The sequence below is a fragment of the Rhinolophus hipposideros genome (genome assembly GCF_964194185.1).
Source record: "Rhinolophus hipposideros genome assembly, chromosome: 2".
Classification (NCBI taxonomy): Eukaryota; Metazoa; Chordata; class Mammalia; order Chiroptera; family Rhinolophidae; genus Rhinolophus; species Rhinolophus hipposideros.
In genome coordinates, this window is record NC_138048.1 from 27,090,909 (window position 1) to 27,115,458 (window position 24,550).

A 24,550-nucleotide genomic window follows, 5' to 3' on the forward strand; every position below is an offset into this window, starting at 1 on the left:
GCCTGTATGTTTCAGCAGTTCTGTTTACTCCTGCAGGGATCGGCCCAGATAGGTGGGGCTAGGGGCTGGGTGAATTGTTAGATTTGGTCCAGAGCAACGGCGTTGTCCACCACGTCAGCCGGCCCTGCTTCCACAGCTCCCTCCCCTTTGCCAGAACTAGTTGGGCTGCGAATTTGTGACTGCGGTCCACAGTTCTCAGAACAGCGAATATTCTGTTCTTTCGATCTGACACTGCTACTGTTCCGCTTCTAGCACAGGGCAGGTGGGGGTGGGGCGAGCTTTGGGTGGGGAGGGAGGGGGCGGCTAGTCTCAGTGCCTAAGGCTTCCATTCTCTGCTTGTCAGTGAGGGCTTAAACCATCGTTTTCAGCTTCTTCTCTCAGTCTTTTCTCCGCGGTCTTTGCTGTGAGCATTGGGTTCAGCCATGTTATATGCTGTCCCCTCAGCCCTGTGGGCCGTAAGCGGAGCCCTAGCAGTGTTAGTTCTTCCCTCTCCAGCTGCTGCGGTAGTTCTGTGATGCAGCGAGCTCGGAGCACTGAGCTAGGTCTGCGTCCTGTCCTGCGTGGCTCTGTCTCCACACTTCTCCCTTCCCCCTTGCTCCACTCGTGTGATTCTCCCACCTTTAGGTGAATTCAGTAGTGGGCTTCTTCGTCTTGCCTGTCTGTTGTGCAGGGAGTCCTTTGTGGAGTTATTGTTGTTCGATTATTTGTACATTCCAGGGGAGCTTTACAGAGGCTCACCTCACGCCGCCATTTTGATGACATCTCTAATTTCTGCTTTTTAATTCTAGATATCCTACTGAGTATGAAATGGTAGCATTTCCCTATGGAACATCTTTACATATGCACATACTTATTGGTCATTATATAACTTCTTTTGGAGAAATCTCTATTCAAATTTTTGCCCTATTTTTTTTTAAAAAATGAGTTGTCTCTTGATTGAATTGTGAAATATCTTTGTATATTTCACATATAAGGTCCTATTTAGATGTATAATTTTGCAAATATTTTACCCCATTCTATAGGGCTTTTGCCCACATTTTCTTAGTAGTGCTTTGACACACAAAGCTTTTAATTTGATGAAGTAAATAGATGGCACATGGTGAAAGCCAACTATTTAATAAATATTATATTATTCATTAAATGTACTGTTTATAACTCATAAAAATAATTAAATTGAGATTACTTGGTTATTTTTAGACCTTATCAAAACTGGATTTGTTTAATGAGAAAAAATAAAAATTTTAAAAGTCATTCAGGGAAAGAATTTATACTTGTATGACTTAAAATGCTAACAATTTTGAAAACAATTTTACTTCCATCCATAAAATAATGTTTTATTGTCAAATCAATAACAAAAATGTTGCCAAGTAAATTATGAGATGCTATAATTAATAAATAATTGATGAAATGTAATCAGTATATTGTTAAAGCATTCTTACACAAAGAAATAAAAAATGCTACTAATTAATTGTGATACGCTATTAATTATACAATATAACATTTTCTGAAAAATGTTAATATGTGAAAACATGTTCTAGAATTGATAAAGATGTCACCTATATCATGTATAATTGTAGTTCTATGTAAGTTACTACATATAGTTAAGTATTTATGTTACTTTAAAATGCTTTTGGAATGGATATTGCCATTTAACATGTATTACTCATTTTCAGGAATTTGTAAAATACAAAATTAAAGAATAGTTCATGTTTATTCAGTACAAGAAGAATTATCATGCACTTTTTTCATCTATTTAGTTTTTCTATTTTCTATAGTAAATTTAAAAATTTTATTGATGCACAAGGGCATTTTTTTTTCACTTGTTAATTTCACCAGGTTTTGAAGTTTAAAGTACTTAAGAGAAAAGTCAGTAAAATAAGAGTGCTGGATAAGCTTTTTATATTCCTTTTTTTTGAGTCTATTTTTATATCATTTATTCACTAGCCCAATTATTAGTGTAAAATTCATGGTCTGATTTCTTAATTCTAAGATCATTCAAAATATATTAAAAATTCAAATAGACATTACCAAAAAAATCAATATTGTAAAAAATATTACTTTGGTATGGCTAAATGAGTTAATGAAGATTTGAGAATGTTCATTTCTCATAATTCAAAGAAGGGGATTCTTCTTTAAAATTACATTAAATTTAGTGACGTAATTATATTGAAACTTAACTTATAAGTCTATATATTGTATACATATATTCAATATGGATTAAATATATACTTAAAATGTTACTCAACTGGTTAAATATCTTTGCAGAAACACCACAGGCTAGTACATAAATTGGAAATACAACAATAGAAACTTAAAATGATAAGTAGCACAATGTAGTGTTGTTCAAAATATGGACTCTGCATCAAGACTGCCTAGGTACCCATTTCCCTAGTAAACTTGGGTCATTTAATTTTTCTATGCCTACATTATATCGGTATGGAACAAAAATAGTAATGGTCCTACATAAAGATAATATATGCTTTAGTTGTTGAGAGAATAACAAATACACTTATTTTCCTATGCAATTAAGAAAAAACAACACTATGTGTTAACTCTAATAAACCTCAAGTTTTACTTTTTGGAATACTGGTCACTTCTTAAACTACAAGCACACATATAGTGAACCATCTTAAATACACTAATGTATTCAGTGTATTCATTTGTATTTAATTCATGCACAGCATTGTTCTATAATATAAATTCTAATTAGAAGAAACATAAATAATAAATACTTAGTGATTATCGATTACCAAGTCATTTGGTTAAATGTAGTCTATGTAGTGTTCATTCACATTACATACAAGTGTTCAAAGAAAAGTAATCTATAGTCAAGAGCATAATTTATTTTTATCACCAGTGTTTTAACTCCTTTAAGTGAATTTAAAAGAACTCTCTCTGAAAAGATTTTATAATTAAAAAACTTCCTTTGAACAATCTAACAACAGTTACAAAGAACTTTTCTTGGAAAGCATCCAAACTTATTTGTCATCAAAGCTTGTTGACATAACCACCAACAAGAAAAATATTGTATACTCTATATTCTAGTGGCTACCTGATTATACTATCTGACACATATTTCTGCCAAACTTCAGTATTTGAAGCTTCAAGGATGTTAATTATTTGTATTTGTTATTTTTGTATAATAAAAAGCTATATAATTTTGTAGTCAGTAGTGTAGCTAGGAAATAAAAAGACCCAAACCAACCTATGTAATTATCATTTGTGCGCACACACACACACACACACACACAAACATACAAAATCTTATTACCAAAAAGATACTAATAATGTGTTTTTGAGCACAGCCTCACACCTTAGAATATTGTCTTGAATTTTAGAACCTCTTATTTGTTATGGATAGTCACAACTGAAGCTTTAGCTAGTTAATATTGCACAAGTGGTACCAGGTAATTGTATAGGAGGTAAAGTGGCACTTCCGAAGACTGTGCTAAAAATATAACAAGTATATCAGATGAGACTAATGATCCATTCAATCCAATCTTCCCTATCTTATAGTCACTAAAGCTATTTTAATTGTTTTATGAACTCTAAGCTAAATGATCTTCCATGAGTATCAGCTATGGTAATCTCTCTATCTCATATGGCAGGATTAATGTGCATTAATGATGGTCATATGTCCAGAATGATTGACAAAGGCATTTATTCAATGAGGAGCTCCTAGTTCAGATTCTTTCTCTGCTAATAAGATCTAATTTTGTACAGGAAGGACCCTTTCTAGCCAGCAATGTTAAGTTTAAGCCAGTGGTTTAAGTATTTCCTCCAAATGACCACTGTTTATATAGATATTTATTAATTTTGTTGCTTGCAATTTTACCACATAATTATATTTTGTTAAAAGTTTTACAATAGTTTGTATTTGTCTATTGAGTGTTTCTTTTTGGAGGCCTTCATGCTATTTTTTCCTGGTAGTTTCATTCCAATTAAATGTACATTTTTCTCTATTATGAACCTGATTGAATGAAAAATGAGCTATCACTCAACTTTAAAATAACATTTTTATTGAGGAATAAGCTTAAAGTAAAAAGGTCCAAAAAGACAGGAGTGGATGGATAGATAGATAGACAGATAGATAGATAGATAGATAGATAGATAGATAGATAGATAGATGATAGATATAGATAGATAGACAGATACATACATACATACATACAGACATACATACATACATGCTTTGATAATAGAGAGATCTGTAGATAGATGATAGAGAGAGATGATATTTAGATAAAGAAAGAAAGAAAAAAAGTGAGAAAGAGAGGAAGAAAGAAAGGAAGAATAGGACGAAGGAAAAGAAGGAAGGAGGGAAATAAATAAATTCACCACAATTTAATTTTGATTGTATTCAGGTAATGGGTATAAAATATAATGGTGATTTTGCTTTTATTTTTGTTTCACTATGTTCTCAAATTACATATTATCAGTATTTTGATAACTTGTAATTTAAAATTAATGTTACAAAAAGACACTACTTTTAGATATTAGTGCAAAATTAAAAAGGGCACATATGTATAGTCCACATAGTCAAATTTTATTAAAAATGACTTTTAAAAAAAATTAGTAATGTCCAACATTGGAAGGTTAATAAATTGAAGCACTTTTATTTTGGAGTGTGGAGTAAAATAAACAAAAAATAAACATATCTGGCATATGACAATTACTGTTTATATAAAGTTCTAGTTCTACAAAGGAAGTAATAAAAGCACACTTTAATTTTTTTAAAAGAAATCTGATGAATCCAGGGTTCAGATATCCACATGTTACGATGAATCCACTAGGGAGTGTTGTGTAAACATACTACAAGTAAACTCCTCTGAACCTCAGTTTTCTAACTTAAAAAATGAGGAAATTGGACCATATTACTAAGGTTCTTAGCACCCATGTTCTCATCAAGCAATCATTCTCAATATTCTATGCTTTTAGTCTAGTGGTGATGGACCAATATCATCCTGAAAATACCTCAAAGTAAAATTTTGCAAAGAATGAAAAGGTCTACCCAGTACTTTGAAGACTGATATATTCTGAAGACAACTACAACATTTCACACTGGAGGAACTGTGTACTTTGACTAAAACAAATATTATAATTAATGAAACAATGTCAATATTCACGCTGTGGTAAAACCTGATGATTCCACACTGGCTGAGAGAATGATGGATATGGCACATTATTATAATATTCATTTTGATTTAAAATTTTCAGTTTTTTCAGAATTAGAAAACAAAATCAGGTCAGAGACAATTTATGCACACCCATGTTCCTCTGTTCTGCCAGTCATTATCTCTCCATTTTAATGTGTGGCATCCAGTGTTTAACTGATTTTCTAAAAGGGACTAATTAATCATGAAGTAGGTTTTCGCCAGATTTTCATATTTAAACTCATGTATGGCATATCTACTTGAAAGCAAAAGATTATCCTTGCCTGCAAAATGAACTATGCTATTATCTCACTAGAGTATTATGCGGTAAGAGTCATTCTCTTGAAACAGTAAGGATTCTTTCAAACATATGTTCATGATTAAAATGCAGTTATGTTTAGCATGAAAACTGTGAATGATACATTAGTATACCTTTCTTCATAAAAATATTCCAATTCTAATGTTTAGTATTAAGGAAAATTTTATTTCAGCAGATTGTATTTTATTACAGTACATCATTCTGATATAATTAAAGAATGTTTAGGGGGAGGAGCTTCTGTCCTGGTTTCCAAATATAGAGTTATAAATAGAATATAAATAGAATTGGTTGGGCCAATTCTTTCCCAGTAGACGGTCTAGTGGTATTTACCTTACTTGTGTGTTTGTGAAGTCTGGAAAGAAGAGTTAGCTTTCCTTTCCCTTTCCATTAACTGTGGAGAAGAAGTGAGAATCTCAAAGTGACGAAATTTCATTTATTCATTAGCTCAGAGATTATATAGAAAATGTTGAATTTAGTCATAGTCTCGTTGTCTTCCCATGCTCACTTATCAAAAAGAAGACAGAATTTCATTTAAATATGAAAAGTTTTAAATTGCAATTTTGCTTTGAACTCTGTTTTCTAATGATTCATATCCAATATAGTAAACTTAGAAAACATTTTTTTTTAAATAGGAAAAAGAAAAAGTAAAATCAACAATATGCCCCAATTGGTTATTGTTAACATTTTGTTAAATACTGTATCACTATTTTTTTATGTCCTACCTTGGAAATTTAGTTTTCAATTACAAAGATACTATTATTCTGTTGGTGATATTTTGCAGACTGTTTATTATAATTTACTATAAATATGAGCACTTAAAACATTTTCTGTAAGATGGTTTTGGTGGCTGCAAAATATTTCATATAAGCAATACTTTAAAATTTACTCAAAGATTCCTGTAATATTTTTAGATATTTAGACAGTTCTATTTACTCCTACTGAAAAAAAAAATTATATCTGATTAATCCTCTAGATTAATTTTATAAGTGACTGTGTCAAAGAACATACACATATTGATGACTTTGATATATATTTGCATTTATATTTAGAACATATTTAAGTCCCACTTTGACATCTGATTTTATCTTTTCAGTTTGTAAATCCATCTAGGTTCTGGATTTATAATACTGCACCTTTTCCTGAGAGCTTCAATCTCCCCGACCTCCCATTCAAATAATGATCCAAAGGACAGCAGATTCTCAAGAATTAACATAAAATGGATCGATGAGCTCTAATCTAAATCATAATTCCCAGTGTTCCTTTTAGAGTTAGCTCTGGAAGAAATGGATAATTAAAATTATTTCATTAGGCAGACTCTGGAGCAACTAAAAAGTCTGAATAAAATAGTTTCTCTACTACCAGGGAAATAAATCCTCAGATGAGTCCCACATAAAACCACTGTTCAAAAATCTACTATACTATCCATATTTATGTGGGTTTATTTCTGTGTTCCCAGTTCTATTCCATTGGTCTGTGTGTTTTTGTTTTGTTTTGTTTTGTTTTGTTTTGTTTTGTTTTTTGTTTTTTTTTTGGCCAATACCATGCTGTTTTGATTATTGTTGCCCTGTAGTACAAGCTGAGGTTAGAGAGTGTGATACCTCCAGCACTGTTCTTTTTTCTTAGGATTGCTTTGGCTATTCAGGGTCTTTGTGGTTCCATACAAATCTGATAATTTTTTGTTCTATTTCTTTAAAAAATGCCTTTATGAACGGGTTTCAAGGATGGACTTGATCGTTTTAATTTTAAGAAAACCAAATAACATTGTGATAAATAGGTTTTCTAGCTGTTCTACAACCTTTGAATACTCTAGCCATATTTGGAAATTTTAAGTTTTATGAATCTCTATTCTCAAAGTAGAAACCAGAATTAAAAAACAACAACAACATGTTTTTCTCCTTTTCGGTCAAAATGCTAGCACATTGCATAGTGTCCATCAAAGGAATCCATGAGGAAAAGGGGTGAACATTGAACTCATTTGCTTATGAAGTTGACAGCAAAGGTATCTGACTTTACAGAGATGCTGTGCTTGTAAAATCATTTTCTCAGGGTAAGGGTGCAAATAATGAACAACAAACCTTTTTTTTTTTTCCCCTTCTTTCTGGTTTGGTGGGGCTGAAGTAATAATTAAAAATTTCTGGGGCCAGCCCGGTGGCTCAGGCGGTTAGAGCTCCATGCTCCTAACTCCGAAGGCTGCCGGTTCGATTCCCACATGGGCCAGTGAGCTCTCAACCACAAGGTTGCCAGATCAACTCCTGGAGTCCTGCCAGGGATGGTGGGTAGTGCCCCCTGCAACTAAGATTGAACATGGCACCTTGAGCTGAGCTGCCACTGAGCTTCCAGATGGCTCAGTTGGTTGGAGTACGTCCTCTCAACCACAAAGTTGCCAGTTCGATTCCTCAAGTCCCATAAGGGATGGTGGGCTGTGCTCCCTGCAACTAGAAACGGCAACTGGACCTGGAGCTGAGCTGTGCCCTCCACAACTAAGATTGAAAGGACAACAACTTGACTTGGAAAAAAAAAGTCCTGGAAGTACACACTGTTCCCCAATAAAGTCTGGTTTCCCTTCCCCAATAACATCTTAAAAAAAAATTCTTAAGGTAATTTCTATGCAAGATTTTTGATATTAGTACAAGAAACTTAACCTGGAACTTGGTTCTCTTGCCTTTGAAATTCTCTGAAGTACCCGATAAAATGTTTCTCCTGCTTAATTAGTGTCAGATTTTTCCCCCTTTGCATCTATAAACAGACCTAAAAAATGATATTCCCTACTTTTCAGATGCTTCTATATTTTGGAATATTTTATTCTGACAATTATATCTGACTAGTACCCATTTGCATTAATAATGTCTATGATTATTTTGTAAATACTGGTGGGAATATGCAATTCACTTCCTTAATTGCTTCTGGTATTATTTAAGGGTGGTATAAAAGTGAATGCATAATAACTATACTTCTAGTGGAAAATGGACAGAGGAGATAAATATGAATGTAATGACTGGAAAATATTTTCAGTACTGTCTGTCAATGGCTAATCAGAGAGAGAGTGGAGGCAATCACAAGCTGCAAGAGATGTTCATAGTCATTATTATATCACAGTTTTCTGTTTATGTGTTCCTCTCCCAGTCAAATATAAATCCATGAAGACATGTCGCATATATATATTTAACTTTGTATCTCAATTGAATAGCATTATGCTGGGTACACTGCAATCATTTCAATGTTTTGTTACATGAATGAAAACAAACATGTTCTAGACCCTTCCCCAGAGTGCTTAATTGTAGGCACTCTTGTAATCCAAAATGAATTACTTATTTAAGGTACCAGCTGTTTCCAGATCTACAAACCTTTGGTATGCAACAGTTTATAGTACCACAGGCTGAGATTCTTTCAAGGGTCGCTCTGAACAACTATAAGCCATAGTAATTGTTTTATGAAATAGTGCAGAACCAGTTTATTTTAGATGTGCAACCCACAGCACTTTACTCTTTTGGGGTATTGTAAGATACAAGAGGATTTTTGAAGACATGAGAAAAATCCAAACATAACAGCAACAACAGCAGAGTGAGAAAAAAAATTTTAAAGAGATTTTTAAAAGACAAAACAATAAGAAAAATGTTAAATCATCTTCCTATTATAACCAGGTCAAAAGGTGATCTATGTTGGATTATAACATCATAAAAACTTAAGTAAATAAGCCAAATTTAGGTGTTCTAATTAAAATGGTAGTGTTTTAATTAAGCAAAATTATATGAATAAAGGGAACCATGGGACATGTATACTTCTTTGTAAAGTACAGATTTTAGTCTAAAGCAGGTAGTGTGGAATTCAATCGCATCATCAGGTCACTGGAATGATGTTCCCTGACTCTGAGCAAGAACAACAATTCACTTTATTTTTTTAATTGAAATATAATTGACGTACAATATTATATTAGTTTTAGGTGTATGACATAGTGATCTGACATATGTATACATACGTTGCAAAATGATCGTCATACTAAATCTAGTTAACGTATATCATCATACAACATTAATACACTATTATTAACTGTATTCCTCATGCTTATATGTTACATGCCCATAATTTATATATTTTATATCTAGAAGTTTATACCTCTTGATTCCTTTGACCCATTTTACCCACACCCCACAACCTCCCTCCCCCCTGGCTACCACTAAAGTGTTCTCTGTATTGATGAGTCTGGTTTGTTTTTTATATTTCACATTCAGGAAAGTCATGCAATATTTGTCTTTTTCTGTCTAACTTATTTTACTTTGCAAAATCCCTCCAGGTCCATACATGTTATCACATATGATAAGATTTCATTCTTATCTCTGACTGAGTAATAATATATATATATATACATATACATGCATATATACACATATATATGTATATATGTAGATGTGTATATGTATATATGTGTATATTTACATATATATGTGTGTGTGTGTGTGTGTGTGTATAACATATTCTTTATCCATTCATTTGTCGATGAACACAGATTGCTTCCATTTCTTGGCTATTGTAAATAATATTTCAGTGAACATAGGGGTGCATATATCGATTACAATTAGTGTTTTTATTTTCTTTGGTTAGATAACATATGATGGATCATATGGTAGTTTTAGTTTTAATTTTTTGAGGAACTTCCATACAGTTTTCCATAGTGACTGCACCAATTTACATTCTAACCAACAATGGACAAGGATCGACTTTTCTCCCCGTCTTTGCCAACACTTGTTATTTCTTGTCATGTTGATAATATTCATTTGGACAGATGTAAGGTGATATCTCATTGTGGTTTTGATTTGCATTTCCCTCATAATTAGAGATGTTAAGCATATTTGCACATGCCTGTTGGCCATCTGTATGTCTTCTGTGGAAAAATGCCTATTCAAAGCCTCTGCTCATTTTTCAATTGGGTTGTGTGGTTTTTGTTGTTGTTGTTATTGAGTTGTCTGAGTTTTTTAAAAATAATACATTTTGAATATTAACCCCTTATGAGATACATGATTTGCAAATATTGTCTCCCTTTCTGTAGGTTGCCTTTTGTTTTGCTGATGGTTTCCATCTCTGTGCAGAAGTGTTTTAATTTGATATATTACTGTTTGTTTATTTTTGCTTTTGTTGTTCTTGTCTTTGGAGTGAGATCCAAAAACACATTGCTAAGACCAAAGTCAAGGAGCTTACTACCTATTTATTCTTCTAGGAATTTTATGATTTTATATTTTAAAATTAAGTCTTCTTTAAAAACTTTAAAATAATGTTATTATTCTTTAAATTACAGTTGACATTCAATATTATATTAGTTTCAGTTGTACAGCATAGTGTTTAGACATTTTTATAATTTACCAAGTGTTCCCCCTGATTAGACTATTACCCACCTGACACCATACATAGTTATTACAATATTATTGACAATTTTCACTATGCTATACTTTACATCCCCGTGACTATTTTGTGACTGCCAATTTGTACATCTTAATCGACCATACATGTTGGGTAAATTTTTGGGCTCTCTATTCTGTTCCATTGATCAAAGTATCTGTTTTTATACCAATACCATAGTATTTTGTTTACTATAGATTTTTAGTATAGTTTGAAATCAGGGAGCATGATATATCTGGCTTCGTTCTTCTTTCTCAGGATTGCTTTGGCTGTTTGGGGTCTTTTGTGGATCCATACAAATTTTAGGATTATTTCAGTTCTGTGGAACTAAATTGGACTTTGGATAAGGATTTAATTTAACCTGTAGGTTGTTTTGGATAGTATGAACATTTTAACAGTATTAATTTTTTCAATCCATGAGCATGGCATATCTTTCCATTTATTTTGTCTTCCTCAATTTGTCTCATCAATGTCTTATAGTTTTCATCGTACAGGTCTTTCACCTGTTCAGTTAAATTTATTATTAGGTATCTTATTTTTTTAATGCAGTTGTAGATGGGATTGCTTTGTTAATTTCTTAGTTCACTCTTACTGTATAGAAACACAACAAATTTTTGTATACTAATTTTATATTCTGCAACTTTACTGAATTTATTTATTCCAATAATCTTTTGGAGTCTCTTATTAAGGTTTTCTATGTATAGTATCGTGTCCTCTGCAAATAGTGACAATGTTACTTCTTTTATTGCAACTTGAATGATTTTATTTCTTTTTCTAGCTTAATTCCTGTGGCTAAGCCTTCCAATACTATGTTGAATAAAAGTGGCAAGAGAGAGAATCCTTTTTTTGTTCCTGATCTCTGAAAAAACGTATTTAACTTTTCATCATTGAATAAGATGTTAGCTGTAGATTTATCATACACGGCTTTTATTATGTTAGGTGCATTCCCTCTGTACTTACTTTGTTGAGAGTTTTTAACACTCACATTAGTTCAGAGTATACAATGATTAATGATATCAGAAAAAAAATATGATAACCAGTTAAGCAACATTTCTTTTTGATTTTTGCCACAATCTTTGCCCTTTTCTCCTAGACATATCCATAGTTTTGATTTTTTTTCTTTCTGTACTATATTTGTAATAATCATCACCACATAACTTACTCATTTTTTATTTATCATGAGAGAACAGCTAACCTTTCAAAAATATTTTCACGTATACTATTTTATCAAATATCTAAACATATCTTAAATTTTCTACCTGTAATCAATATTTAAGTTGTTCACTTATTATCATAGAAACTAAAATGAACTTCACAAAATCTTTAGTCTGTTTAAGATCATTGCTTCAACTTTGATTTCCATGTGTGGAATTATTATACTACATAGATACAAAATTTTAAAGGTGTATATTTTTAGATTGTTTTCCAGAAAAGAAAGTAATTATGCAGTAAACTTTAAACCAACCTAACATTAAATTATAGCATAATGTCTTTTGTAGGAATTATTTCTATATATCCAGATTAGTTTTCATGCTTAAGATTGTGTATTGATTATTTTGAATTTTATACAATTATCTGTCTCTAACACTTATCTCATCTCAAAAATAGTGGTATATTAGCAACAATAAAATGAAGAAGAATGAAAAACTGGCATTTACATTTTTTGTTTGCTAATCTCTAATCCTCACAAGAGACCTGAAGAATTGTTATAGTTGTATCCATTGTACAGAATATATAAATCATGAGAGTAAACTGTCCAAAATAACAACACTGTTGGGAAATGTCAAAGCTAGGAGTTGTATCCAGCATTTGTGAACTTAGTTTATTTTCTCTCCATTATAACATACTGATTTTTTTTTTATTCAACGCCCACCTTCCTGTCCAATGGATCTCTCACCTTTTTCAACCTCTCTTTTATGCTACATAAGTAAAAATAATAATTTTCATGTTAATAATAATTTACATACTATTATATGTAGGCATAAGTGTGATTCTGAAACTTTCACTCAGAGTTCCAAACTTAGCTCCATAACTTAATAGCTTTGTGACATTTAGCAAGTTATCTGTTGTGCCACAGTTTATCTACAAATTGTGATGTTAATAATATATCTACTTCATAGTGTTGTTATGAGAATTAAACTCTTATTATATACAAAGTGTTTGGAATAATACCATTTATATAAGTGTTTGTTATTATAATTATTATGATTTTTTTTACTTCCACCTTTTTTTGTTGCAACATTTTAAGCCTACCTCTTCAGCTTCCAACACTTTGACTTTATCTACAGAACAAACAAGATCACTACCCTCTTTTTTTACAGGGAATTCGCTACTAAGATGAAAATTTCAGTAGTAATTTAATCTTTATGAAAAGTGAAAAACCCTATTCTTAGATATGCCCCTCGTTCTTGAAAATAATATATGTTTCAACCCTTTTTAGGACCGAGAGTTAGTCAAATGACTAACCAGCCAGACAAAAATTAGGCCTTGGACTTTAAAAATATCAAGAATGTCAGGAAGAGTTCAGAGGATATAACACCTGAGACTGCTATCTTAGAACATGTCTCAAATATAGACTTGAAGCTACAGAAAATGATAATGAGCATAAAATATTCATTACTTAAAGATATGTGACATTTCATCTATTAAAATGGACACAGGAATAAAGCATGTAAGGATCAAAAGACAGTTTTAGAGAAGACTATCTAAACAGAGTCAGCATCTGCACCAGTCGTGAAAAAAACAGGGCTTTCAAAATAAAAAAAAATAAAAAAATAAAAAAAGTGTAGTTGTTAGAATTGAACTACTGGTAATCAATCAGATTTTATGTGTGTGTGGGGGGAAACACTGTTGTAAAAACAAAAAACAAAACAAAACAAAAAAAAACCCTGCATTTTACTTGTATAGATGAGCTCATAATGGACCACAAATTATCAGGGACCAAAAAATAAGAGGAAACTGAAAGGCAAGTGTGTAGTATCTCAGAAGCCAAAGTGTCCATGAAGAGTCCTAAATTTTAACCAAGCACAGAGGGAAAACGAAAATCCACAATGTGGTGCGTAGGAACTGGGGTAGTCATATAATGCTAGAACACTCAAAGTGTAACCATCTAAGTGAAAGGGAGAACTAGTTAGTAAAATAAACAAAAAGAAAACCTCTGCTTTTAAAACCTGCTTATAAAGAAGCAATTCTCTCTTGAACAAGAGAGCAGGTAGACAAAATAGTACATCCTGAACATTTGATACAAAGGTACTCTCTTCCCAAGAGTTTTGTTTTTGAAATCTGAAGCCTATTAATAAATCTAAAATACTTCTATATTGGACATAGACAAAAGTTCTTTTTGGCGGAATAGACCCCAATGTAAACTCACCAAATTCCTATGAATTAGTATGCATAAAATACAAGTATATATTAAACACAATGGCAAATTAGTATATGAATGGGAGTTCAAATAATGGAGGAGAAGAAGGGAAAAGTAGGAAGGGGATGGAAGAAAACTTACTTAATTGAAAGTGCATTTTAGATTTCAGAAGATACTTTTTATTCATGCTAATGAGACACTCCATTCCAGAAATAAAATTTCAGTACAGCCACCACGCAAAATTTAATATACAATGTGAGTTTTTCAATATTCTATGAGCCTCACTGCAACTTCAAAGTCTAGCTCAGTAGATCACAACCTTGTTGGAACTAATATGTTTTTCTTGGTGACAAATGCTGTGTAACACATTCTTTAGTAATTCAAAGATAATGTAATCTATAATATACATTTTCAAAGTATATATGTGTGTGTATATATATATGTATATATATATATATATAAATATACATTAATGTAATGCTCTAGGTTATATAATGAAAAAATAAAAATTAATCTTAGTAAGATTGTATATCGCTCAACATGTAACTGCTGGATCAAATTATTAATGAAAATATAATGACAAATTCATAACCTATATGTGGAAGTACCTTGAAAGTACAAATCCAAATGTAGCTTGATAGTGGTATATTATATTAGTAACTCAAATCAAAAAGATATCTGCTGCACTTTTGATAAGATCCAAACAAGAAATACAGATTACCCTCAGTTTTTACTTAAGATGATGTTACTTTCTACAAAATTTTATTAAACCACCTTAAAATCTACAAAATAGAGTTGTTTCTAGTTCCAAATGCATTTTTCACCTCAGTTCAAACTCCTGTTGGGTAGAAAGAAAGTCGTATGGGTCCACGAGCTGCAGGAAATCTACTATTGATTAAATGTCTGAGAATCACAAGAGCTATTGTGCCAAAGAATCCCCGTTCTTAATATAAAGCAACTTATAAAATACTCGCTTGGTACTGACAGAGCACTGTTGGAGAACGGCTGGTACAGAAATGGATTTAGATGATTATTTCAACATGTGATCAAATATTACCTGATCATTTCCACTTCCTTTTTACTTTGAAATTTTTAAAAAAAAACTAAAGATAACTTTAGAGTAGTTATTGGGCTATAGTCCTCTTGCTATCCTATTTTGTTGTGAAATACTCTTTGATTTATTAATAAGCATAATACGTTAAGACATTTCAGGCAGGAAAGCATAAAATATTATAATCATAGCAATAATTTGGTTACTGAAAATTGTTAAAAACAAAAAGGATCACAGTTACTATCAATCAACATGACAGAACTCTTAGCCAAATCACTCTTGAGAGTGTCTCGTCAAAATGTCATTTATTAAAATGTAATGTGTTCATGGGAGACGGGCATATCTTAATCTCAATCATTTTGGATGAAATAAACAGATAAGTGCAATATGAATTAATCATTGTGTTTCACAAATGACTGTCATATCATAAAAACAAAATCTGATTTTTCATTCTGAATTAGTTTACTTATTTTAAAATTATGGTTAAGACAAAAATCTCCTTGACCGTCCTTGCCAGTAACAGGCATGTTTCAAACAACTATTAATTTCTTTAAAATATCAGCTACACAGGAATATGGTTGTTACTTAAGTAACAGCTTTATAGTTTAGAATCCACCAAAGCTAAAAAACACAGTTCATTAATTCAATCTACCTGACAGTTTCTTAGAAGTTTGAAATATAACTGCAAAGAAATCACACTTGGTTCATGCTAGATTAGAGTTTATAGTCTTGTTGAGGATAGAGAAATAGAAATCAAGAGTCACATAGTAAACCGTTTCAGTCTCTGTCTTGTCAAAAGCTAACACTAAAATCATAGTGGTACATAAACCATATATGAACAGGTAATGCAGCATTGGATAATTTTTGTAAAAATCAGAATAAGTTTTTGGTGGTAAAGAATAAAACATATTGAGTTTTTGTCATTAACACGCATGTGCATATCAGCTAATTAGTAAAGGAATAAATAGCAGTAATGTGATTTTTAGTAATAGCTGTATAAGTGAAATCAACATTTTTAGAAATGTCATAGCAATTAGATTAATATTTTTGATACACGTAAGTGACCCATTTCTAATTATCAATTCAATTTACTCATTCATTCATGAAAATGTATTGATTTTACAGTATGTTCAATAATTGCACAAGACAGTGTGCCCATAAAGGAAACAATTAGTGCAATCATATGGAAGTTTCATAGTTGAGGATATGCAAACAGTTTTGTGAAGTTGTACAGGAATGGATATGGAACACGGAAAGAAATGAAAGACGGGCAAATGGGATCCTGATCATAATGGATTCTGTATGTCATTTTGAGAATTGGAAACGTATCCTGAAGATGCTAAAGGGTAGTGGAATTTTAATTAAGAGAATGGCATGATGAAATTTTTATTTTAGAAATATAGCTATCAGAATTTTGGAGGATAGAAAGAACGGAGGGCAATGGACACAGAAAAAAAGTTTCAATGTAGATGATTTTAGGAAATGGAGACAAAATATTCAGAACCAACAAGAGGGGGAAAAAAAAAAGAAGAAATTTGTAATAGAATCAATACAGGCAACTCTAAACTCTATTCCCTGCTGTTTCCAGAGATTATAGCTTCTGTTCAACCATAATGTAAATATGACTATTCTTTCTTTTAGTTGCCATATATACAGAGGATGCAAAAAAAAAAGTATATACATTTTAAGAAAGGAAAAACTGTATTAAAATTATAATACAATGAATGATGCTAGCATTCCATTTGATTAACACCATCTTTTGAGTGAACGTCATCTACACATTGCCACCTTAATTCAATTCAACTTCGAAAAGTAATACATAGATAACATATGTGTTACATAGATAACATCTCTTAAAAAGTGTACATATTTTTGGCACCCCGGATATATTAAATTCCATATATCAACGCTAAGATGCTATAAATTATACTGAATCATAATTCTGTGTTGTTATTTTTTTTCTGTGTTGCTATTTAAAAAAATAAATTGCCAGCTTAACTATTACATAGTGCTAAGCTGCTATCGATTGTAGAAGGATTCCGATTTCACAAATAATAAAATTAAGAATAAATGTGCACCTGAGAACTCATAAATATGTGAGTTTTTTTTATTTTATACTATTAGTTCAGTTCTTCTCAAAAATATTTTGTTTTTATAAAGCTCATTTGAAAGAACACACACATTTGGAATTGATAAAAGATGTTTCAGGTTTGGGGAGATCCATGGAATTTTCAGACGCCACCAAGTGCAGGGCAGGCCCCTCGAGCAGAAAGGAGCCTGAGCCAAATTGCTCCCTCTGCCTGCTCTACAGGATAAAGAAGCTGGGATGCTCCTGCCAGTTATTACAACCACTGTTTGTGAAAAGAACGGATCTTTAATATCTTTTGTTTCTCAATTAAAATAGCTTTGTCCCTTTATTTTCCATTTTCATGTTTGAGGTCATAAATTTGTTTTTATGGGCCTCCCGCATTACACAATGACTTTCAAGTAGTCGTCTCTCAAAAACTGCTTGATGAATTAATTAATTCTGATTCCTCATATGTAAAATTCCTTTAATAACCTCAGTTAATTGCCCGACTGGAGTGGCCTGACTTTTTCTTGGTCTTTCCCTGTCCCTGGCTTATGGGACTTTTTTAGTCTAGAGGCTTATCCCTGCATCTACATGCGTTAACATAACAATTTCAAATTCTTTGTGAAAGAGAGGAAAAGTGACAAGAGATAAAAAGTGTGGAATCTAAAATAAAAACCTCAAATTTCAATCGTTGCTCTCTCCTTACTCAGTCTTTGTCAAATATAATATAGTAGAAGTCACATAACATAAAAATTTTTCCATAAGATAAATGTACTTAGTGGGAAATAATAAGACAATAAGTGAGGTGACTTTTGGGGAAACTACAGTTGCCATAAAATTCTAAAACTTTTATCTTTTAGTGATCTGGGAAAACAAGGCTTTTGTAGCATAAACAATAGAGATTCCAGGAATTAACATCTAAATTATTTCCAAGCATATAAGTATTTCATCTTTAAGGCAATACATATTTATGAAATTAAATCTTTCATATCAGCTATTTGAGGTCTGCAATTCATCTTGATGTTTGCAAAGATGCCTTTTAAGATGTCTTTTTCTCTGATTAGCCGATATACTGTTTCCCTCACCACAATTTTCCTGCCTATTAGCCCAGTATTTACAAATAACTGTTTAAACTCGTGTAATTATAAGAATTTTGCGAGTGGAAAACATCACTGATTCTGTGAAAAGACCTAACAGTTCTCATATTCATTATTTTCATGATATCTCATTTCAAACTGGGCCCCACAGTATATTTTACTTTTACTTTGAGTAGCAAAATACACCACTGATAAAAGAGGGTTCATCCAATTACTATGAGCAAAGCAGCTTTAACTTCCTGTAGATATCTGCTCACAAGATATAAAATGACACTTCCCGGACACATCAGTAGCACAATAGGGTCTTTATTGATTTTCATATCATGTTCTTCATTCTGAGATGGCTCTCTTGAGGACTCCACTTCCCAGCAGGAAAAAATTGCCTTTTCTACGTTTGAAATCGCAGGTCTATTAATGCACCCCTAGCTGGAGACAATGTCATTTTAGTTCTATTTCTTTGTAGTTGATGAGTCTACACCTTGCTATCGTACTGCCCTAATGCATCCTAGGGTTGCAGGTCAAAGGATGGAAACAAACAAACAAAAAATGAATTCTCTTAGCCTGTGAATCGATAAAAAAGACTCTTAACACTTCTTCTAAGTATAACATGTGCAACCAATGAAGTGTGATAAGTGCATTCAACCTTGTACTAAAATTATAAATAGACTATTTCTCACAGCATGTATAAACTCAAAATGAAGATAAATGGTTACTATTATTGCTTAATGTACAATATCTAGATCAAGAAAAGCAACCCAAGTGCATTTGTTATGTTGACTAAAATGTTCTATTATTATCTTTTCAAAAGTTACCTCAAAATGACATTGTATACTCTATTATCATCTTCCTTAAATAATCTAATTTAATTTTAAATTCTGTGGAATAAAAGAAAACAGGGGAACTATCCACATATTTTATGTTTTTTTATTATTTTACATATTTTTTTATTCCAATTAGAGTTGACATTCAATATGACATTAGTTTCAGATGTACAACACAGTATTTACACATTTATGTAACTTACAAAGTGATCACCCCAATAAATCTAGTACCCATCTGACACTATGCATAGTTATTACAATATTATGGACTATAGTCCTTATGCTATACTTTACACCCCCTAGACTATATTGCAACTACCAATTTGTACATCCTAATCCATTCCCCGTTTTCAGGAACCCCTCAAAACCCACTCCTAGGGGGCAACCATTAAAATGTTCTCTGTATCTATAATTTTGTTTCTGTTTCGTTTGTTTTTTGTTTGTTTTGTTCATTAGATTTCACATATAAATGAAATCATATGATATTCGTCTTTCTCTGTCAGACATACTCCACTCAGCATAATACCCTCTAGGTCCACCCAGGTTGTTGCAGATTTCATTCTTTTTTATGGCTGAATAATATTCCATTGTAAATATGTATTACCTATGCTTTATCCATTCATCCATTGACAGACATCCAGGTTGCATCTAGTCTAGGCTATGATAAATTATGGTGCAATGAACGTATGGACGCACATGTCCCTTTGAAGTAGTGTTTGGTTCTCTTCAGATAAATATCCAGAAGTGGGATTACTGGATCTTTGTCTCTTTTTATACTGTTCTTTTAAAGTCTTATTTTTTTTTTTAATCTGGTGTAAGTATTACTACCACAGATTTTATTTTATTTCATTTTCATGAAATATATTTTCCCATCCCTTTCCTTTCAGGCTTTGTGTGTCTTTTGATCTCAAGTGAATCTCGTATAGGCAGCATATATAAGGGTTTTGATTTTTTATCCATTTAATTTAAAATTCTGTAGAATAAAAGCATCAAGGGGATCTATCTTCATCTTTTAAATTGACCTTCCTAAAATTGTCTATTTGACAGTGAGAGCTGCTTTTAGTTATTGCTATATAATAAAAAATAAATTTCAGTTTGAAAGATAAAATATAGAGAATAAAAATACACTACAGAATTTGAAAACGAACAGTGTTTTATTTTTGTCTTCAAATTTATTTCTGATAATTAAAACTTCTACAGCTTTTGACACTGTTATTATCTAACAATTTATTTCACGTATTAATTTATTATGTACTCACTTCACCCCTAGAAATGACCAAAAAATCATTACCAAAGGGACAACTATACTAAGTTTTTCAGGTAAATCTATTTTTTTCAGCCAATTCAAGTTCCATATTAATTTTTTTTTCCTAGAATAGTGATTAAAAATATGTATCTGTGAGTTTTTTGTTTTTTTTTTAATTAAAGTTTACTGGGGTGACAAGTGTTAGTAAAGTTACATAGATTTCAGGTGTACAATTCTGTATTACATCATCTATATCTCACATTGTGTGTTCACCACCCAGAGTCAGTTCTCCTTCCATCACTGTACATTTGACCCTGTTTATCCTCTTCTACAACCCTTCCTCCCCCTTACCCTCGGGTAACCACTAAACTATTGTCTGTGTCTATGAGTTTTTGTTTCTTCATTTGTTTTTCTTGGTCTTTTGTTGTTTTTAATTTTACATGGCACATATCAGTGAAATCATATGGTTCTCGATTTTTTCTGTCTGACTTATTCATTTAGCATTATAATCTCAAGATCCATCTATGTTGTCACAAACGATACTATTTCATATTTTCTTATGGCCGAATAGTATTCCATTGTGTATATATACCACAACATCTTTACCCATTCATCTATCGAAGGACATTTTGGTTGTTTCAATGTCTTGGCCACCGTAAATAAAGCTTCAATGAGCATTGGAGCACATATGGATAAATGATTTCAGATTTTGGGGGTAGATACTCAGGAGAGGGATTGCTGTGTCATATGGTAATTCTATTCGTAATTTTTTGAGGAAACTCCACACTTCCTGCCATAGAGGCTACACCAATCTGCATTTCCACCAACAATGTATGAAGTTTTCTTTTTCTCAACAGCCTCTCCAACACTTATTATTTGTCTTGTTGACGACAGCCATTCTAACTGGTGTGTAACATCTCATTGTGGTTTTCATTTGCATTTCTCTGATGATTAGTGATGTTGAGCATTTTTTTCATATGTCTGTGGGCCATTTGCATGTCCTCTTTGAAGAAATGTCTCTTCAGGTCCTCTGCCCATTTTTTAATTGGATTGTTTGTTTTTTGTTGTTGAGTTGTATAATTTCCTGATATATTTTAGATATTAGCTCCTTATCGGAGGCATTGTTTGCAAAAATCTTCTCCCATTCAGTTGGTTGGCTCTTTATTTTGTCGATGGTTTCTTTTGCTGTGCAGAAGCTTTTTAGTTTGGTGTAGTCCCATTCATTTATTTTAGCTTTTACTTCCCTTGACTTTGGAGTCAAATTCACAAAATGCTCTTTGAACCCAAGGTCCGTAAGTTTAGTACCTATGTTTTCTTCTATGCAGTTTATTGTTTCATGTCTTATGTTTAGATCTTTGATCCATTTTGAGTTAATGTTGGTACATGGTGACAGATAGCAGTCTAGTTTCATTCTTTTGCACGTGGCTTTCCAATTTTCCTAGCACCATTTATTGAAGAGGCTGTCTTTCCTCCATTGTATGTTTTTGGCTTCTTTGTAGAAAATTATCTGCACATATTTACATGGGTTTATTTCTGAGTTCTCAGTTCTATTTCATGGGTCTTGTGTCTTTTTTTCTCCCAATACCATACTGTTTTGATTATTGTTGGCCTGTAATACAAGCTGAAGTCATGGAGAGCATACCTCTAGCATTGTTCTTTTTTGTTAGGATTGCTTTGCTATTTGGGATCTTTTGTGCTTCCATACAAAACTGACAATTTTTTGTTTTATTTCTTTAAAAAATGACATTGAGATTTTGATGGGGATTGCATTAAATTTGTATATTGCTTTGGGTAATATGACCATTTTAACTACGTTGATTCTTCTACTTCATGAACATGGAATGTCTTTCCATTTCTTTGTGTCTTCTTCAATTATTATTTTTTTTAATATCTTATTGTTTTCAGTATATAGGTCTTTCACATCTTTGGTTAAGTTTATTGCTAGGCATTTTATTCTTTTTGTTGCAATTGCAAAAGAAATTGTTGTGTGTTTTCTTTTTAAATTTATTTTTCTGAGATTTCATTGTTAGTATATAGGAATCCAATGGACTTTTGTATGTTGATTTTGTAGCTGGCAACTTGACTGTATTCACTTATTGTTTTTAATGGCTTTTTGGTGGTGTCTTTAGGGTTTTCTATATATAGATCATGTTGTCTGCAAAGAGTGACGATTTAACTTCTTCGTTTCCCATTTGGATGACTTTTATTTCTTTCTCTGCCTGATTGTTCTGGCTAGGACTTCCAACACTATCTTGAAAAGCAGAGGTGACCTATCGTATTGTGTTCTTGTACATAGAGCAAAGTGCTTCAGATTTTCACCATTATTTATGATATTACCTGAGGATTTGTCATATAGGCCTTTATTATGCTAAGGTATTTTCCTTCTATACCAATTTTATTGTGTTTTAATCATAAATGGATATTGTATCTTGTCAAATGCTTTTTCTGCATCAATTGATATCATCATAAGATTTTTATCTTTTATTTTGTTTACGTGGTGTATCACATTGATTGATTTGCATATGTTGAACTATCCTTGTGGCCCTAAGGATGAACCCCATTTGGTCGTGATGTATAACCTTTTTAATGCATTGTTGCATTTGATTTGCTAGAATTTTGTTTAGGATTTTTGTATCTGTATTCATCAGAGATATGGGTCTGCAATTTTCTTTTTTTGTTTTGTCCTTACCAGGTTTTGGTATCAGGTTAATGTTGGCCTCCTAAAATGAGTTAGGGAGTATTGTCTCTTCTTCAATTTTTTTCAAAGAGTTTGAGTAGAACAGGTATTAGATCCTCTTTGAATGTTTGGTAGAATTCATTAGTGAAGCCATCAGTTCCGGACTTTTGCTTTTGGGAAGGTTCTGGACAACTGATTTAATTTCCTTACTGTTGATCAGTCTATTTAGATTTCCAATTCTTCGTGATTCAACCAAAGAAGGCTATATGTTTCTAAGAACTTGTCCATTTCTTCTAGGATTATTGAAATTGGTGGCACATAGTCCTCATTGTATTGTTGAAAGATCCTTTGTATTTCTGTGGCATTTATGATAATTTCCCCTCTTTCATTTCTGATTTTATTTGTGTCTTTTCTATTTTTATCTTAGTGAGTTTAGCCAAGGATTTGTCAATTTTATTAACCTTTTTAAAGAACCAGCTCTTTGTTACATTATTTTTGTTTATTATCTTTTTGTTCTCTATTTCATTTAGTTCTGCTATATTTTTTATTATTTTCTTACTTTTGTGAGTTTTTATTTCTGTTCTATTTCACTCTTTGCATTTCTAGTCTTCTTTTCTAAATCTGAAATAGTTGCCTGAGTCAAAATATCAGATAAGAGAAACATTCTTTCATTAATGTGAAATAAACCTCCCCTTGTCTTGTTTTTTTAAAAGGATTTTCTATGGCCCATTGCAATAATATTCATATAACTCATATTGCCTTTTAATTACTTGACTCTTCATTGACCACCATAACAAATTTTCTTATTGGAATGGTAATAAATATTATGAAGTCTTACATGATCATTTCAGCAATTGAAACAACCATTTAATATCAATCAGGCTACCAAAAGCCCATAAAATATTATAGATGATTTTATAAATTAATGATCCAAAACACTGGCTTTTTTTTTTGAAAACCGTAATCCTTTATCAACTGCTAGTTAACTATTTAATTATTAGTTAATTATTTAGCTATTCTTAGAATAACATCTAGTTTAAAAGAATGGAATTGATGTTTTTGACTAAAATTTGTTATGTAAAAATGTATCTAGAATATAAGTGGCTGCTGGTATTATATCTACACTGGAAAACATCACTTAGATGGCTAGAAATAATTTTTTAATACCGTTGTTCTAACTGTGAAATTTATGGGAAGAAAGTAAGTTAGAGAAGGGAAAGAGAAGCAAACAGAGCAAAAAAACATTTTTTTTCACTGATGGAGCACTTGCATTACATATTATATCATCAGAAATTTATTTTTCCCTATGAAAATATAAATAAATATAAAATGACTGGCCACTAAAAATATTCATAGCCATTCA